Here is a 17,165-nt window from a genome sequence, read left to right on the forward strand (position 1 = left end):
AGGCTATCATACCATGCCCTGCTCTGCCTTTTGAATAAGTTTTAAAGGTGTAATAAAGAAAATCATAAAATTGAGTTTACATTTATCTCCCCAAAATAAATAAACTTCAACAATAAAACCAAAGTGTGATCTTCGAAGTGCCTAATGAAATACACCTCTAGAAAACTACAAATAAAACGCTTAGAAAATAAAGATAATGAAGATATAAAAGAGATTTTTTCTGGGGCTCAGCCTGCAAGCACCAGCATCCAATATGAGTACTGGTTTGTGTACTGGTTGCTCCATTTTCCATGTACTCTGTACTTGTGGCCTGACAAAACAGTAAAGGATGGCCCCAAAACCTTGGGACCCTGTACCCATATGGGAGACCTAGAAGAGGTTCCTGGCTCCTGGCTTCAAATCAACTCTGCTCTAACCACTGCAGCTACTTGGGGAGGGAGTCAGTGAATGGAAGGTCTTTCTGTGTTATTCTCTCTGTAAATCTGCTTTTCAAATTAAAATAAATAAATCATTTTTAAAAGTCATTTTTTTAAAGTACAGAAGAAAATTATTTCAACCTTTCTATATAAATTTGAAATGCTGGAAAGAAATGAACGATTTTCTAAAAAGTAGTAATTATTGGACCTGACATGATGGCTTAGTGGCTAGATCCTCGCTTGCACATGCTGGGATCCCATATTGGCACTGGTTCACATCCGGGCTGTTCCACTTTCAATCCAGCTCCCTGTTTGTGGCATGGGGAAATAGTTGAGGACAGCCCAAAACCTTGATATCCTGCACCCATGTGGGAGACCTGGAAGAAGCTTCTGGCTCCTGGTTTCTGGCTTCTGGCTCCAGTCATTGTGGCCCCTTGAGGAGTGAACCAGTGGATGGAAGATCTTTCTCTCTGTCTCTCCTCCTCTCTGTAAATCTGCTTTTCCAATAAAAATAAATAAATCTTTTAAAAAGTATTAGTTACAAAAATGGATATGTGTGCAAAATTTTAATAAATCACTAATAATAGATAAGAAAGGAAACAAAAACTCTACCTGAAAAATTTGTAGAGGTCAACTTTAGAGGAACTTTAACAAGTAAACAATGCCAATGTAACAAACTATTTCAGAGCATAGTTTTAAAAATACTGGAAGATTTGTCAGTACTAGGTAGGCAATCAGACAAAAACAAAATATAAATGAGGTCAGAAACAGAAAATTACAGACCAAAGATGAAAGATAAAAATAAGATGAGAAATTAATAAAATAGAACACAATAGAGAAGATCTATTAAAATGTGGTTAAAGTAGGCCAACAATCTCCCTTTTTTGTTAAAGAAAAGACAGATATGTCAAATTGCTAATGTACTTTTCCCCCAGCTTTTTGACAATCATCGAGGCAATTTTAGAATATTATGTAGGCCAAGAGCAGGTATTTGGCACAGTGGTTAAGTCATACTTGAAACACCTGCACCCCATATGAGTGCCTAGTTTTGACTGCCAGCTCCATTTCTGATTTCAGCTTCCTACGAATATGCACCCTTTGAGGCAGCAAGAGGTGACTTAAGTAGTTTGGCCCCTATCACCCACATGGGAGACTCAGATTGATTTCCAGGCTCCTGTCGATAGCCTGGCCCAGTCCCTACGATGGCAAACATTTAGGGAGTAAGTCAGTGATGTGAGTCAGTAGACGAAAGATCTCTACCACTCTGTATCTTTTCTCTTTTCAAACAAAATGAAAATAAGTAATGCATAAATGTTTTTCAAGTATTACTTGGGCTAATAAAATATAACTGTACCCACAACTCATTTGAACCCTTGATCTGACCAATACGACTAATGAATCCAGGTGAAAAATTCTAAAAATATAACATTGGCAAATTAAATCCATCAGTGTACTTATTATCAAATTATATTTATTTTTGATATGAAAATATTTCAAATTTTGCGACCATACTAGTGCAAGAGTTGGTATCTCATGGCCTATAGGCCAAATATGGCTAACTGCCTATTTTTCTATAACAGATGAACTAAGAATAGATTTTACTCTTTCAAAGGGCTGGGGAAAAGTTTTTTAAACTCTAGACTCTTTTGGCCATAAAAATTTTTAATTAAAAATAAGTTGAAATTTTCATAAAATATAGCAAATACAAATAATCATAAATCTATAAGAAAAAATAAAATGTATCCAAGAACATGAATAATAATTATGCAAGGGAAGGAACTATAACATGAGTGTATAAAATACTAGTAACAAAGAAATGAAAGAAAAAAACAACAGGGTCCCACCATTCACCTTCTGGAGATCTACACATTTATATTTGTGCATGAAGCAACCAAAACACAGAGTTGCTAACTGAATCAGGTTGCTAAACTTGTGCATAAACAGTGGGGATACAGCTCCCAGCAAGAGAACACTCTAGAATGCCATCTTTCACACCAATGTTCCTTGCTTGGAGTGGGAAGACTACAGACTAGCCTCTATGCCTACCGACAGATTAAAATGCAAGTCAGCATACATTTGCTGAGCACCTATTGAGCCGAGCTGTATCCTAGGCACTGGGGAAATAGGACAGAACAGGAGTTCATGGTCAACTGGGAAACTGCTTGAGTGTCATAACAGAGGAGACATGGTGACCTGCAGAGTGATATAACACTTATTTGGGGAGCTAGGCAGATCAAGATGATAAAGGAGATCAGAAACGCCTTCCAGAAGAAGATAACCTGGGAGGTGATTTAACCAAGAAAAGGAGAGGCAAGGGTTAGAAGCAGAAAGAACAAAACATGTAGATCAGCAAGTAAGAGGACAACACTGTAGTATGAGGGACTGAACCATGGGGAGAACAGCAGGGGAAGAGAGGCAAGACTTCATCGTTTTATTATAGGATCTAACAAGGGAAAGGAACAAAAGATTTTAAACAAGATGCCAACAGACTTTAATCCATGCTTTATAAAGATAGCTCTACAGGGTCAGCTAAACAAGATGCCAACAGACTTTAATTCGTGCTTTATAAAGAGAGCTCTGGGGGTGGTCAGCATTGTGGCACAGCAAGTTAAGCTGCTGCCTGGCACGCTGGCATCCCGTATAAGCACCAATTTGACTGCTGGCTGCTCCATTTCAAATCCAGCTCCCTGCTAATGCACTGGGAAGAATAAAAGATGGCTCAAGTGTTTGAGCCCCTGCCACCCACATGGGAGACCCAGTTGGAGCTCCAAGATCCTACATTCTGCCTGACCTAGCCCCACTATTGTGGCCTTTTGGCAAGTGAACTAGCACATGAAAAACAAGTCTCTTTCTTCCTCTTTTCTACCACTCTACCTTTCAAATAAACAAATAAATTAAAAGCATAATTATTACTATTTTTCGAAAGGCAGATTTACAGAGAAAGGAAAGACAAAGATTTTCCATCCACTGGTTCATCTGCAACAACTAGAGCCAAGCTGATCCAAAGCCAGGAGCCAGAAGCTTCTTCCTGGTCTCCAATGTTGACAGAGGGTCCTAAGGCTTTGGTTCATTCTCTACTGCTTTCCCTGACCACAAGCAGGGAACTGGATTCGAAGGAGAGCATTAGGAACACAAATTGGCGTCCATATGGAATGCCAATGCTTGCAGGTGGAAGATTGACCAGTTAAGTCATCATGCGTGCCCCACAAATCTTTTAAAAAGAAGAACAAAAAGACTGCTCTGGCTAGAATTTGGCAAGGGATGTGGTATACTGTGAACAGGAGAGGAGGTAACAAAGTAAAGCAGAAAGTGCTATTAGGAGAAAATATTTTTCAGCTTTCCTGGTTAAAGACAGTGAGCAAACTAGGGTATTAATAATAAAAAATTAAAGAGGCAAAACCACCAGGACTTGGTGTTTGAGTGGAAGACTAAAAGTTCAAAATTCTGACTTCAGAAATTAAGTGTTCAGAGATCCAGAGCTGGAGAACACCATAGGAAGCGCTAAAGTGAGAGTTGATAAATTCAACAATGAGTCTCCTAAGTTAAGTTACCTATATGCTATTCAAGTGAAAATATCAAGTGAACAGTTGAATATATTACTTCCTGAAGCTCATGAAAAACATGTAGGCCAGAAATTCAGATTCAGGAATTCCCCGTGTTGCCATGAGTATGGTCGGAGAGCCCCAGGAAAAGGTTGTACATGAGGAGGTGGCTCAGGACAGAATCAAGAAGAGTGCTAACTGAAAAGATAAAAGAGGGGAAAAAAAGGAGAAAGAAAAGCTGGGAGATATATTAAGGAGGAGATAATTATCAGCAATGTCAAATACTGCTGGGAGGTCAAGTAGGTTAATAACTGAGCAGTGGTCACTGGATTTAACAACAAGGCAAACATTGTTGACCGTCCACCCCACCCCAAAATAAAAGGCTACGAGGCAATAGCTCCACGTGAATGAAAAGTGCACCAAATTCACTCTAAAAAAGAAAAATGCTCTGGGCTCAAAGCCAGAAAGCCAGGGAATATTCTTGGGTCAGTTTTTTTTTTGTTTCTTGTCCTAAATTTAACCAGCTGGAATGCTTTGTTACTTGATATTTTGTTCACTCTTAAAATGAAGGATTTGCCTTTTAAAAGTAGGTCTGCAATTCATCTTCAAGGTAGAACACAGAGTCTTTGGGTTATAGATTCTCTACAGGAACAGGTGCTGGTTGCTGTAAATACCACTGAGAAATTACAGTTTGCCTCAGATGTGGGAGCCATGAACAGCCTGAATATACAAACAGGATCTAAGCAGGAACCAAGTACAAAATTCAAGGTTGTTGGTTTTTTGGATTTTTACTTAGCTGCTGTTTCTAAAGATTTGTTTCTTTTTATTAGAAAAGTGAATCAGATTTACAGAGAGAAGGAGATACAGAGAGAAAGATCTTCCATCCCCTGATTCATTCCCCAAATGGCCACAACAGCCAGAGCTGAACCAATCTGAAGCCAGGAGTTTCTTGACCAGATCTCCCATGTGGGTGCAGGGTCCCGAGGCATTGGGCCATCCTCTACTGCTTTCCAGCTCATAAGCAGGGAGCTGGATGCAAAGTGGAGCAGCTGGAACATGACCTGCCACCCATATGAGATCTTGGCACTTGAAAGGGGAGAATTTAGCTATTAAGCCATCTTGCTGGGCCCAAAATTTAAGGTTTGAAGCGTGAGGTTGAGTCCAAAGATAACAATTCCAGGCTTGATAAGAGCCAGAAAGGAACAACAGTGTGCCCCATACTTTGGAGAATGGTTGTGCCCTTGCAGTTATCCTGGGAGCCCTTTCAGATTTCTCTAGAAGCACCCCTTTTCCCAGCCTGAGAATGAACAACTTGGCTTGGCCCCACATTCCTAAGTACTTCATCACAGTCAGCATCACAAACTTAAGGAACAATATAGACGAACTCTAGCCAAGATGGAATAATGGAAACTAGATTTTCTGCTCCACCTGAAACAACTAAAGGAACAGACAAAACATAGATAGCAGACATCAGGCAGTGAGGGTCAGTGGGCCCTGAGAAAAATAAGCCAACAAGGCAATCCCTACAATTAACCCAGTTTCTGGCCAAGAGAGACTTTTCAAAAAGCACCAGGAACCCCAGATACCTCCATATCATTGAGTTCGGGAGGCCGAGGTACTTTCTAGTACAGAACGCCAGAGAGAGCCAAGCAAAGGGAGGGCCCGTGGAAGGCCTCTGTGACATCTTCAATGAAGATGAGTTTATGAGGGAGAGGAAAAGGCCTCAGGGCCAGGGAGACACTCACCCAAGAGGACTAGCAGGAACACTCTTTTAAAGCGTACCCAGGACTGGAGTAGCTCTTACACCCATCATCCAGAGCTGAGACTTCCTAATTTATAAGGCAGAGAAAAAAAAATCTCAACTCATTTGCTGGGAATTATTAGTCCTAGAGTAAATGCTGTTACAGTCCTATTAAAATAGACTTTAAAGCAAGACCCAAAAGAAACACTTTATAAGTGTGTTAAGTGGAGACATGAAATTAAAAAAAAAAAAAGCCCAATCAAATAACGAACAGTGGAAAATATGTCTAAGAAGAAAAATGCATAACACGACATTAGAAATAAATTAGACACTGCAGGGGAAAAAATTAGAAAATTTAGAGACAGCAATAAAAACCACTCAAAAAGAAATATAAGACTGAAAAACAAACTAATAAATGAACAGAGCATCAATGAACTGTGCAACAATCTCAAGTATCCTAAAAGATAAATCAATGGAATCCCTGACGGAAGTTGGGGACAGAAAATAGACCTGAAGAAATCATAATTTGGGTGCTTGCTTCAGCACCACGTATACTAGCATTAGAACTATGCAGACAACACCCCAGCACTGAGGACGCCCCCAGTGGACACACAGATCCACCTGCATCAGAAATAAAGCCCACTCAAGTCAAGGAAAAAAAACTGAATGATTTGGGTCTTTTCAAATACAATGAAAACTAAAACCCACTAATCCAATAAGCTTACTGAAGCCCAAGCAGAAGAAATGTGAAAAACCTATACCAAAGCTCTTCACAATCTAACTAAAAAGATGAAAAAGATATAAATCTTAAATCAGAAAAAAACACTTTATACAGAGGAACAAAGACTGGAATGACATCGAACCTCTCATCAGAAGCTATAGTACTGGAAGACAGGGAAGCAGTGTCGCTGGAAGTACTGGAAGGAACACTTGTTAACCAGATCTCCTTACCCAACAAAAATATCTTTTAACAATGAAGACGAAATAAAGATGTTCTCAGGTTTACAAAAACTGAATGAAGTCAACATCCACAAACGTATATGATGAGAAATGCTAAAGCCTTTCCAACTAAGGGAAAATGATGCCATATGAAGTCTCAGTCCACACCGGAAATGGTAACTTATAGTACATCTAAAATAATTTTTGTCTTACTATTTAAATCTCTCTAAGAGAATGTTTAGTTAGAATAAGGAACCATGGGCTAAAAAAATAGCCACAGCTCACTGTATCCTGAAGGAGACTGTTGTATGTTGCCCTGTCTAAATTCTGATGCAGTAATTACAAAAAGCAAACTCCAGGGAAGCTATTAGCAATTGAGCATTTGCAGTCATGTGGCAATGCGGATTCTACTTATGGAAGAAAATAACATAGATGTGTTTAATGTAAAATGCAACCACCACAGCTGAGATGACTGTGGCTCAGCTGGATTGCACTCTGGCTTGAACACGAGGCTTACACAGAGCAGGCCCTATTTCGGGATCCATGTACTTTAACAGTAAGTGCCCCTCCAGTGGACAGAGATCCCAAAAGTCCTTCAGGGAAAAGCCAGGGAGCCAGGGGCACAGCTAAATTGACTTTACTAGGGTGGTAACTGAAAGAAGTGGCTTCTATTCCTCTTGTTTCTGGATCCTTTTTTATTGCTGTTGCACTCCTTTGCTGTGGTCCCTTCATGCAGTAGTCACCATTGTCTTCCTCGTTACAAAAATCACTTGCCTGTTACAGCCTTCAATGCCTTGCCTTGGTTCTCCCCTACCCCAACCCGCCTTCTCTGCCAATTCCTCAATTCTTTGACCCTTTCTGCTTTCTAATGAAAATGTGTCCCCTATGGCCTCCAGTCTCCTCCCACAATATTCTCTCCCCCAAGACCACATACACTCTGATTGCTATTCTCATTGGTTCTGATGACTCCATACCTCTCCCCCGCCCAGGGTCTGGGGTCTACTCGGCGCTGGCACTCCAGTTTCTGATCTCCTTCCTTGCCACACCCACCCTTCGCCCTGGCTGCTGACCTACACTATAATCCTGTCAGCTTCCACATCTTCCGACCCAACTTGACTGTGAGCAACTGCAATGCAATAATTGAGGTGTGTCTTCATACCTGCCCACTGCCCGGCTGAGGGACTGGTGCACATTCTAAAACACTAAATCTTGCCAGAGAATTCATTTCTAAACTGAGCATACAAGACATGTGGGTATGGACTGTGAATAACCACAATTATTCTCAAACAATCCCTTCTGTCACCCATAAAATACCATGGTTTTGAAAAGTAAAAACAGCAAATTTACTTTCCCCATCCCTCACTCTAGTCCCCTTTACACGCTTTCCTTTTCTCTGTCACTCCCTTCCCACTTGGGCCTTTTTTCTCATGCCACACATTGATTGAATGTCCACAAGCGGAATGCATATAATCATAACTCCATTGTGCAGGGTCGATGAATGAACTCTTGTCTCTTTCATTAAACTGGCTCTTCCTCTTGACTCCACCTTTTGGATGACGGTAGCACCTCACAGCATTGACCAGAACAATCTCTGACTCCACCCTCCCCTCACCCTCTTTCTGGTTTCCAGGTTCAGGTTCATTGTGCCTTCCTTTGTACAATGTCCCTTTATCTCTATCCTTACTAGCACTTACACAACCCAAGCCCTGATTTTGTCTCATCTTGACTCCTAGCACAGCCTCCCAGCTGGTCTCACTGGTCTTTCTCCAATTCTTCTATCCAACTGCCATTCAATTAACATTTTCTAAAGCACTAATTGAGTTCTCTAACCACCCCCTTCCCTCCATTCAAAAGCCACTAATGACTACCCATTGCCTAACAGAGACCAGGTCCAGCACAATCTTGCCATAAGCTGTCTCCAGGCTTCGTTCTCACTCCTCCCAGATAGGAACATTGTACTGTTTGCTCATCCTCCAAACTTTTGTTTTAAGATTTATTTACCTTTATTTGGAAGGCATCTTAACAGATAGAGAAGAAGAAATGGACAGAGATCGTCCATCTGCTAGTTCACTCCCCAAATGGGTCACAGTTGGGCTGGTCTGAAGTCAAGGACCTGGATCCCCTTCTGGGTCTCCCAGTGAATACAGGGCCCAAGGACTTGGGCCACCTTTCACTGCTTTTCCAGGCATATGAGCAGGGATCTGGATCAGAAGTGGAGCAGCCAGAACTCAAACTGGTGCCCATATGAGATGCCAGCACCACAGGTGGAGACTTAACCTATGCCACAGCACTAGCCCCATTCGCCAAACTGTTTTTCACCTTGGTGATTCTTCTCTACCTCAAATGCCACCTCCACAAATATCTCCACTTTCCAAAATCTAATGCAGCTTCAAATGGTGACATCCAGGGGGCCAGCACAGTGGCGCAGCAAGATAATCTTCTGCCCTGCACTGCTAGCATCCCAAATGGGCACTGATTGGAGTCCAAGCTGCCTCACTTCTGATCTAGCTCCCTGCTTAAGGCCTGGTAAAGTAGAGGGCCCTGCACTCATGTGGTAGACCCAGAACAAGCTCCTGGCTCCCAGATTTAAATTGGCTCAGTTCTGGCTATTTGGTGAGTGAAACAGCAATGGAAGATTTCTCTTTATGTCTCCTACTCTCTGTAAATGTGCCTTTCAAATAAAAATAAATGTATTTTAAATGATGACATCAAAAGTGACCACTCTGTCTTATCACTCTAGTTCTTTCTTTGTACCATTAATCTCAGAATGCTAGATTTTAAGTACACTAAAGAAAGGAGATAGCTTGTGTATTTTTCATTCATTCATTATATATTATTGGGGATTTACAATACGCCAGGCACAGGCAGGGCCCTGCCACTCACAGAACTCAGACTGGTAGTGGAGGGTGCCAACAGACAAGTCATGAAACCCTTAGAGGCTGTTTGAGAGGAAAAATGAAACAGAAAATTCACCTTGACAGTGATCAGGAAAAAAGCTTATTTCCAAAATAAGTAACATGTAAGCCAAGAAAGAAACAATGACTAGAAAGTAGGCGGGTGAGGGAGGGGAAAAGAATGTTCTAGATTGAAGGAAAAGTATGAATAAAAGAGGAAAAAGCCTGAAGGTAACACAGGATATGGCACAGTAGAGAAATGAAACCAAAAAACAACAGGCCCAGAGCAATAGTGTAGCTGTTAAAGTCCTCACCCTGAACGCACCAGGATCCCATATGGGCACCGGTTCTAATCCCGGCAGCTCCACTTCCCATCCAGCTCCCTGCTTGTGGCCTGGGAAAGCAATCAAGGACGGATGGCTCAAAGCCTTGGGACCCTGCACCCGCATGGGAGACCCAGAAAGAAGTTCCTGGCTCCTGGCTTCGGATCGGCGCAGCACTGGCCGTTACGGTCATTTGGAGAGTGAATCATCGGATGGAAGATCTTCCTCTCTGTACATCTGCCTTTCCAATAAAAATAAATAAATCTTTTTTTTTTTAAAGATTTATTCATTTCATTACAGCCAGATATACACAGAGGAGGAGAGACAGAGAGGAAGATCTTCCATCCGATGATTCACTCCCCAAGTGAGCCGCAACGGGCCAATGCGTGCCGATCCGAAGCCGGGAACCTGGAACCTCTTCCAGGTCTCCCCCACGGGTGCAGTGTCCCAATGCATTGGGCCGTCCTCAACCGCCTTCCCAGGCCAGAAGCAGGGAGCTGGATGGGAAGTGGAGCTGCCGGGATTAGAACCGGAGCCCATATGGGATCCCGGGGCTCTCAAGGCGAGGACTTTAGCCGCGAGGCCACGCCGCCGGGCCCAATAAATAAATCTTAAAAAAAAAAAAACATCATGACTGGGGCACATCCAATAACATGAGATCAGGCGGGAGGGGAAGGAACAGCACCAGAATAGGAGATCCCCAGGGCCCAGCCAGACCAGGGCCCCGTTTTGTGAGGCTTGTGGCCCTTGTGGAAGAGTTTGGGCTTGCTCCTGAGGGCAAAGTAGAATCTTAAGGAAAGGAGTCTGGCAGCCATATTTGAATTCTGGCAGGAAGAGAAAGCATGGTAGTAGCACAGAGCTATACAGAGGTCTGGAGCAGAGCGACAGCAGAAGGGCAGAGATGGTGCAGGGTCGTGGACGCTGCAATGAGTGGGATTTGGTGATGAACCAAACTCAGAAGAACTGTGAGAAGCAAGTCACAGATGAGCACACAATAGATGTCAGTACACATTTGTGGAATGATTGAATTTAAAACAATAAGGAGCTGAGAAGAAAGCCTAAAGAACTTTTGAATATTGTCCCATACATAGTTGTCCTTACAGCCAATATACACTCAAGAAAAAAAATCAGAAATTACTGATATACACTCTTCCTATAATTTTTCTATTCAAGAGAAAGAGAGAAAGAACTCATCAGCTGGTTTACTCCCCCCAAATACTTACAATGTCTGAACTAGATCAGGTCAACTGTGAGAGCCAGGAACCCAACTCAGGTGTCCCACATAAGGATAAGGAGAGACTCAATTAGTCGAGCTATTGCCACAGCTTCACAGGGTCTGCATTAGCAGGAAGCTGGAGTCAAGAGAAAAAGCTAGCTATTAAATCCTATCACTTGAATATGGAACACAAGTTGACTTAGCCTCTAAATTAAATGTCCATTCCTCCTCACTCAGCGCCCCCAACCTGTTGTGGTTTTTGTTTTTTGTTTTCTAATTTGGAAAGACAGATTTACAGACAGAGAGAAAGATCTTCCATCTGCTGGTTCACTACCCAAATGGCCACAATGGCAGGAGCTGAGCTGATCCAAAGCCAGGAGCCAGGATCCTCTTCCAGGTTTCCATGTGGGTGCAGGGTTCCAAGGACTTAGGTCATCCTCCATTGCCTTCCCAGGCCACAGGCAGGGAGCTGGATTGGAAGTAGAGTAGCCTGGCCACAAGCCAGCGCTCACATAGGATGCTGTTTACAGGTAGAGGATTAGACTATTGAGCTACTGTGCCCACCTCACCCCACCCTCCCACCCTTTATTTTTAAACAGGTGAAATCTGGTCAAGATAAACACAAAGCAAAACAAGTGTCTCAGATCATTTTTAGTATTTCTGCCTATCCAAATATTGTCTCCCTGAGTCTTTTCCCAATCAATCATCTGTCAGGAACTTTAACAACTCCTAACAATTACCTCAATCCTAGACATGTGGGCATGTTCCAGAATTTTCCACACCCCAGAAGTAGTTTTTTTCAACTACAATCTAAATTGTCCAAGTCAAATTCATTCATTTGTCAAGCAACTTGTGAGTGTCTGCCTTCTACATGCCAGAGTTATAATCTAGGGTTGTAACCTTAATAGACATAGTCTCATCATTTAAGGAGCTACCTATCCCTTGAGGCATTTACATTGGATCATAGATATAAATGTGAGAAAGTTTTCTTCATTTAACTCACACAGAAACCTCTTTGGCAGTGTAGGCCCTGGTCTTAGAAATAACCAGAGGTCTGTAATCTTTCAAAGGTATAAAGATAGGTTATGATTGTCACAATATAATATCACCACCTAGTGGTCCCAAAAAAACTTTACCGATTAATCTAGCATTATTTTCCTGCATTCCTGGGATGAAGGACTCGCCACCTTTTCTCTAGAACTTTTCCTTCCTAAGACAATCTAGAGGCTGATTCTCTAACATATAATAGATACTCAATAAATAATGCAAAAACAAAACAGCTAGTTAGTTTCTTACTCTGGTGCCTTATGGCAGCTCAGAGGAAAAAAATTAGAAATTCTTTCCCAGATTACTCTGGACTAATCATTTCTATTTTAAAATCAGAGTATTTTTGTTCTTGGTTTAGCAAGCAATTCCTTTAGGTGCAGTTGGATAAGCTGATTTTTTTTAATATGAGTGCTATGGATTAAAACCATGACCCTTGTTATGACAAAGTTCTGTGGGTTCTTTCCTCAGCTTACTATGGAAATAAAAAGCTGGGAATCAGTTACAGAAAGAGCAGTTTAATTTGCCAAGTGCCCAGGCAAATGGGAAAAGCAGCAAGGGGAAAGCAGCTCCCAGAAGGGATCTGGGAGATGGCTTCCTTCTCGAAAGAGGGAGAGAAGCTGGGGTTTTAGAAAGAATCCTGGGTTTTTCAGGGTTCACTGATTCCTCTTTGTCTGGCAAGGGGGAACCCATGGGGAAGACAGTGCCGGCTAGGGGTCTCTCAACTAATTAGCAAATGGCTGGGCAATTCCTGTGCTGCCCACGTGTAAATGTGATTTCCTGGCCACTGGGGGAGGCACAGGTGGCCTTCCCAGCAAACGGCAGGTTTTCCTTTTCACTCCACTCTCAGTACTCCCAGTACCAGCAAATGCCCACATGGGGCAGTGAGATGGTGGCCCAGGTCAAATGGCTTCTTGCCCCTGGACTTGACACAGGATTCTAGTGGGCCTGGATAGCCTCACACCTTGCCCACTAAGTTCAGGCCTTCAGAAAGCTTACAGTCAGTGAGTAGTAAGAAAAAACCATGAATGAATTTCAAAATTTTTGCACCAAAATAAGCATCTATTAATTCCTTTCCTCATGAACTTTAAAAAATACCCTCATAGAATCCAAACCTTTGAAAAATAGTCTGTTCCTCCAGAGGCTGACACAAAGACCAACTCAAGTTGGGTGGCTCCGAAAGATGAGAGTGAGCCCAGAAGATGATTTCCTTGATCCTACTTCAACATACAAGTCAGCGTGAGCCACACATCACTGGAATGTGCTAGAAAAGCAGGGTCACCCACATCAAGGGGTCTGTCTTGGCAGGAATCATAAAGAAAGATGTAAAGAACAGAAGAAACTAAGGACTGGTTTCTTGGGACAATACTCCAACAGGTTAACCCTCAAGTCTCCCTGTTAAGGGAAGTGGAGCTCCAAGCAATGCTGGCTGTTCAGCCTAAACCTCCTGTTGCCCTGAGACCCAGATGGTAGAAAAGTGGCAGTCAGCAACAGCTACCTGGCTCCTCCAATCTCAGAACACTGGGAGGCTGTGGCTGAGGGTTTATGAGAACTCTACCCCAACAACAGTCAATTATATTCCATATGGCTTCATCCTTCCTGAATAAGGGTGCCTCAGTCTCAGCTGTATTTGTTTAAAAAAAAGAAAAAGAAAAGAGGGGGTTATAGTAAGAGAGAGATCAATCCTTTTATAGCGGATGAGAAGATTGAACTTCTGAATCCATCTCTATCCCCTTGCAAGCCTTTGGCAAATTACTTAACCATTCTAGCAGAACCATCAGGTACACTGGAGACCCTCTCTAAGAGGGCTGCTCATATCGTAATCAGCATGCATTTGTATATTCGTTAAAATAATGTTTCAGCAGATGGGCAGGAAAGTATCTTAAAGAGTGCTTAATTCATGCAAAGGCCCCAAAAAGACTACCATAAACCCTGTGTTTTAAACCTAACTTCTATGTGTATGATAAAGGCAATCTGCCTCCATATATTGAGTTGGCTGGAGAATCAACCAAAATAGGGATGCAAAGCACCTTGGGAACTAACACGGTAGGATGATTACATTTCTCAAAGTCATCTGTGATTTATCTGACTCTGGAGAATGGCTATGACAAAGGCAATGCAACTGTCAGCTTGTGCTTCCCTTTTTACGAAAACAGAGGCAACGTCAGTAGTTCACATCACAAATATCTTCATGTTCAAAATGGCTCATGATTGAAAAGGTAACTGTGATGCCATCAACAGGACTTGAAAGAATGTTCCAGTTCCTGAGAATTGCTTCACCATACAAGTTTTTATCTGTCCTCTGGTAAGTGTTCAGGTAAAATAAGCAACTGAAAGACATGCCACCCCCATACTCACCGTCACTATTGCCTACTGTAAGCTGGGTTTCCTGCAGTGGTCAGGCCTGAGGGTAGCCTCTGCAGAAGTGAGAAAATCTATACAGGAGTCATTCTGCAACACACATAACACCTCTGATTGTTCCCACCATGAAGATGAAGCTTAGTTCAGTCAATCAACACAATTTCTGTTATAAAATATTTATTTTGCATGAAAAGAGAAAGAATGGGTTCACATATTTAGCTTTCTACCTGTTCTCTTTTTTTAAGATTTTTTTTTTTTTATTATTTTAAAGGCAGAATTACAGACAGCAGGATAGACAAAGGAATCTGCATACACTGGCTCACTCCCCAAATGGCTGCAATGGCCAGAACTGAGCCGATCTGAAGCCAGGAGCCAAGAGCCTCCTTTAGGTCTCCCACATGGGTGCAAGGTCCCAAGGCTTTGGGCCATCCTCTACTGCTTTCCCAAGCTACAAGTAGGGAGCTGGATGGAAAGTGGAGCAGCCGGGACACAAACCAGCACCTATATGGGATACCGGCGCATGCAAGGTGAGGATTCAGCCACGAGGCTATTTCACCAGACCCTTTCTTCTCTTTTTTTTTGAGACAACGTTTTAAAAAGCTGACCACTGAATCTGCCTTTCCTGTGCAAACTGTACCTAGAATAACCAAACAATTGAGGAGGAAAGTTTCTCTTTAGAAAAAAAGATGTGAGACCCAATCCACAATTCAGAAATGACTTCCATGGAGTGCACTTCAGCAAAACTGGCAAAAATTACTTAAGACAAAACAAAATAAAGAATTTAAAGTCTGAAAATGGCGCTTAGGGCACAAAGCAAATGAGGAAAGAGTGGTTCAAGAAAATCCACAGAGCTCAGTAAGAACAAGAAGCTGTGGTGTGAGCCAGACCTATGACCAGCTCAGTGAGCCAGAGAGTGACACTCCAGAGAGCTGCAGCCAAGCACCAGGGCTCCAGGTCGGAGCGCTGGCTTCCCAGCCCTTCTCAGCCTCCCTCAGCCAGCCGTGCCAGGTGAGTGCAGTCATTCTAAGCAGGGCTCCTTTCTTTTGCCCAGCAGGTCGAGCAGGCTGTATCTTGTACATGGTAGTGCTGACGACAGCAGTGCCCTGAGCAAGCTCGCCCTGGCTCAGGTGAGGAAAAGCAAGCTCAAAGTAGAGACCAGTGACTGCAGCCTACCCGTCCGTTGAGCACTCAGCTCTCTACAGAGATCACTCAGAGAGAAGCAGCACAGCATCACTGCCACCCTCCCACCAGCGCCTTGGCTCAACAATCTCCCCAAGGACGGATGCAGGCCATAGAACAGAAAAATCTGAGAACTTCACAAACATGTAAAAATGAAACAACACACTTCAAAATAACTAATGGATGAAAGAAATTGTCAAAAGATAAATGAGAAAATACTTCAAGTCAAAATAAAGCTTATTAATCAAAACTTAAAGGACACAAAGGGGAATTCAATATAGGATTATATGCCTATATGTGTGTGTGTGTGTGTGTGTGTGTGTGTGTGTAAACACCTCATATGAACAACCTATCTTCCACCTGAAGTCACTGGAAAAAGAGGTACAAAATGAGGCCTGGCACAGTAGCCTAGTGGCTAACGTCCTCACCTTGCATGCACCAGGATCCCACGTGGTCACTGGTTCGTGACCCAGCTGCTCCACTTCCCATCCAACTCCTTGTTTGTGGCCTGGGAAAGCAGTAGAGGATGGCCCAGAGCCGTGGGACCTTACACCCATGTGTGGAAGACCTGAAGGAAGCTCCTGGCTCCTGGCTTCAGATCAGCTCAGCTCCAGCTGTTGCGGCCACTTGGGAAGTGAACCAGTAGTTGGAAGATCTTCTCTGTCTCTCCTCCTCTTTGTATAACTGACTTTCCAATGAAAATAATTTTTTCTCCCACATGGATGCATGGTCTCAAGGCTTTGGGTCATCCTCTACTGCTTCCCAGGCCGCAAAATAGAAAGCTGGATGAGAAGCAGGGCTGCCGGGATTAGAACTGGCACCCCAAGGGATCCTGACAGGTGCAAGGCGAGGATTTTAGCCACTAGGCTACTGTGCTGGGCCCTAATAAATAAATCTTTAACTACAGAGTCAGTGTTTAACGCAGTGGGTTAAGGCACTGCTTGTGATACCAGCATCCCTTCTTAGGATGCTCATTCCAGTCTTCACTGCTCTGTTTCCCATACAGCTTCCTGTTGTCTGGTAAAGAGGGATGGCCCACATGCCTGGGTCCCTCTCATCCACCCATGTGAGAGAACCAGATGGATTTTCCTGCTCCTGTCTTCAGCATGTCTCAACCCTGGCTATTGTGGCCTTTTGGAGAGTAAACCAGCAAGAGCAATCTCTCTCTCTCTCTCTTGCTGATATTCTGCCTTTAAAAATCAAACTATAAAGCAAACAGAAAGAAAGAAAGATTAAAGTAGAAACTAGTGAAACAGGGGTCGGTGTAGTGGCTTGGCAAGCTTGCCCTTCGCCTGCAGTGCTAGCCTCCCATATGGGTGACAGCTCAAGTTCCAGACACTCCACTTCCAGTCCAGCTCCCTGCCTGTGGCCTGGGATGGCAGTGGAGGAAGCCTTGAATCCTTGGGCCTTTGCACCCACACGGAAACCTGGAAGAGGCTCCTGCTCCTGGCTCCAAATCAGGTCAGCTCTGGCCACTGTGCCCATTTGGGAAGTAAACCAGCAGATGGAA

The sequence above is a fragment of the Ochotona princeps genome, chromosome 14, assembly GCF_030435755.1.
Source record: "Ochotona princeps isolate mOchPri1 chromosome 14, mOchPri1.hap1, whole genome shotgun sequence".
Taxonomy (NCBI): domain Eukaryota; kingdom Metazoa; phylum Chordata; class Mammalia; order Lagomorpha; family Ochotonidae; genus Ochotona; species Ochotona princeps.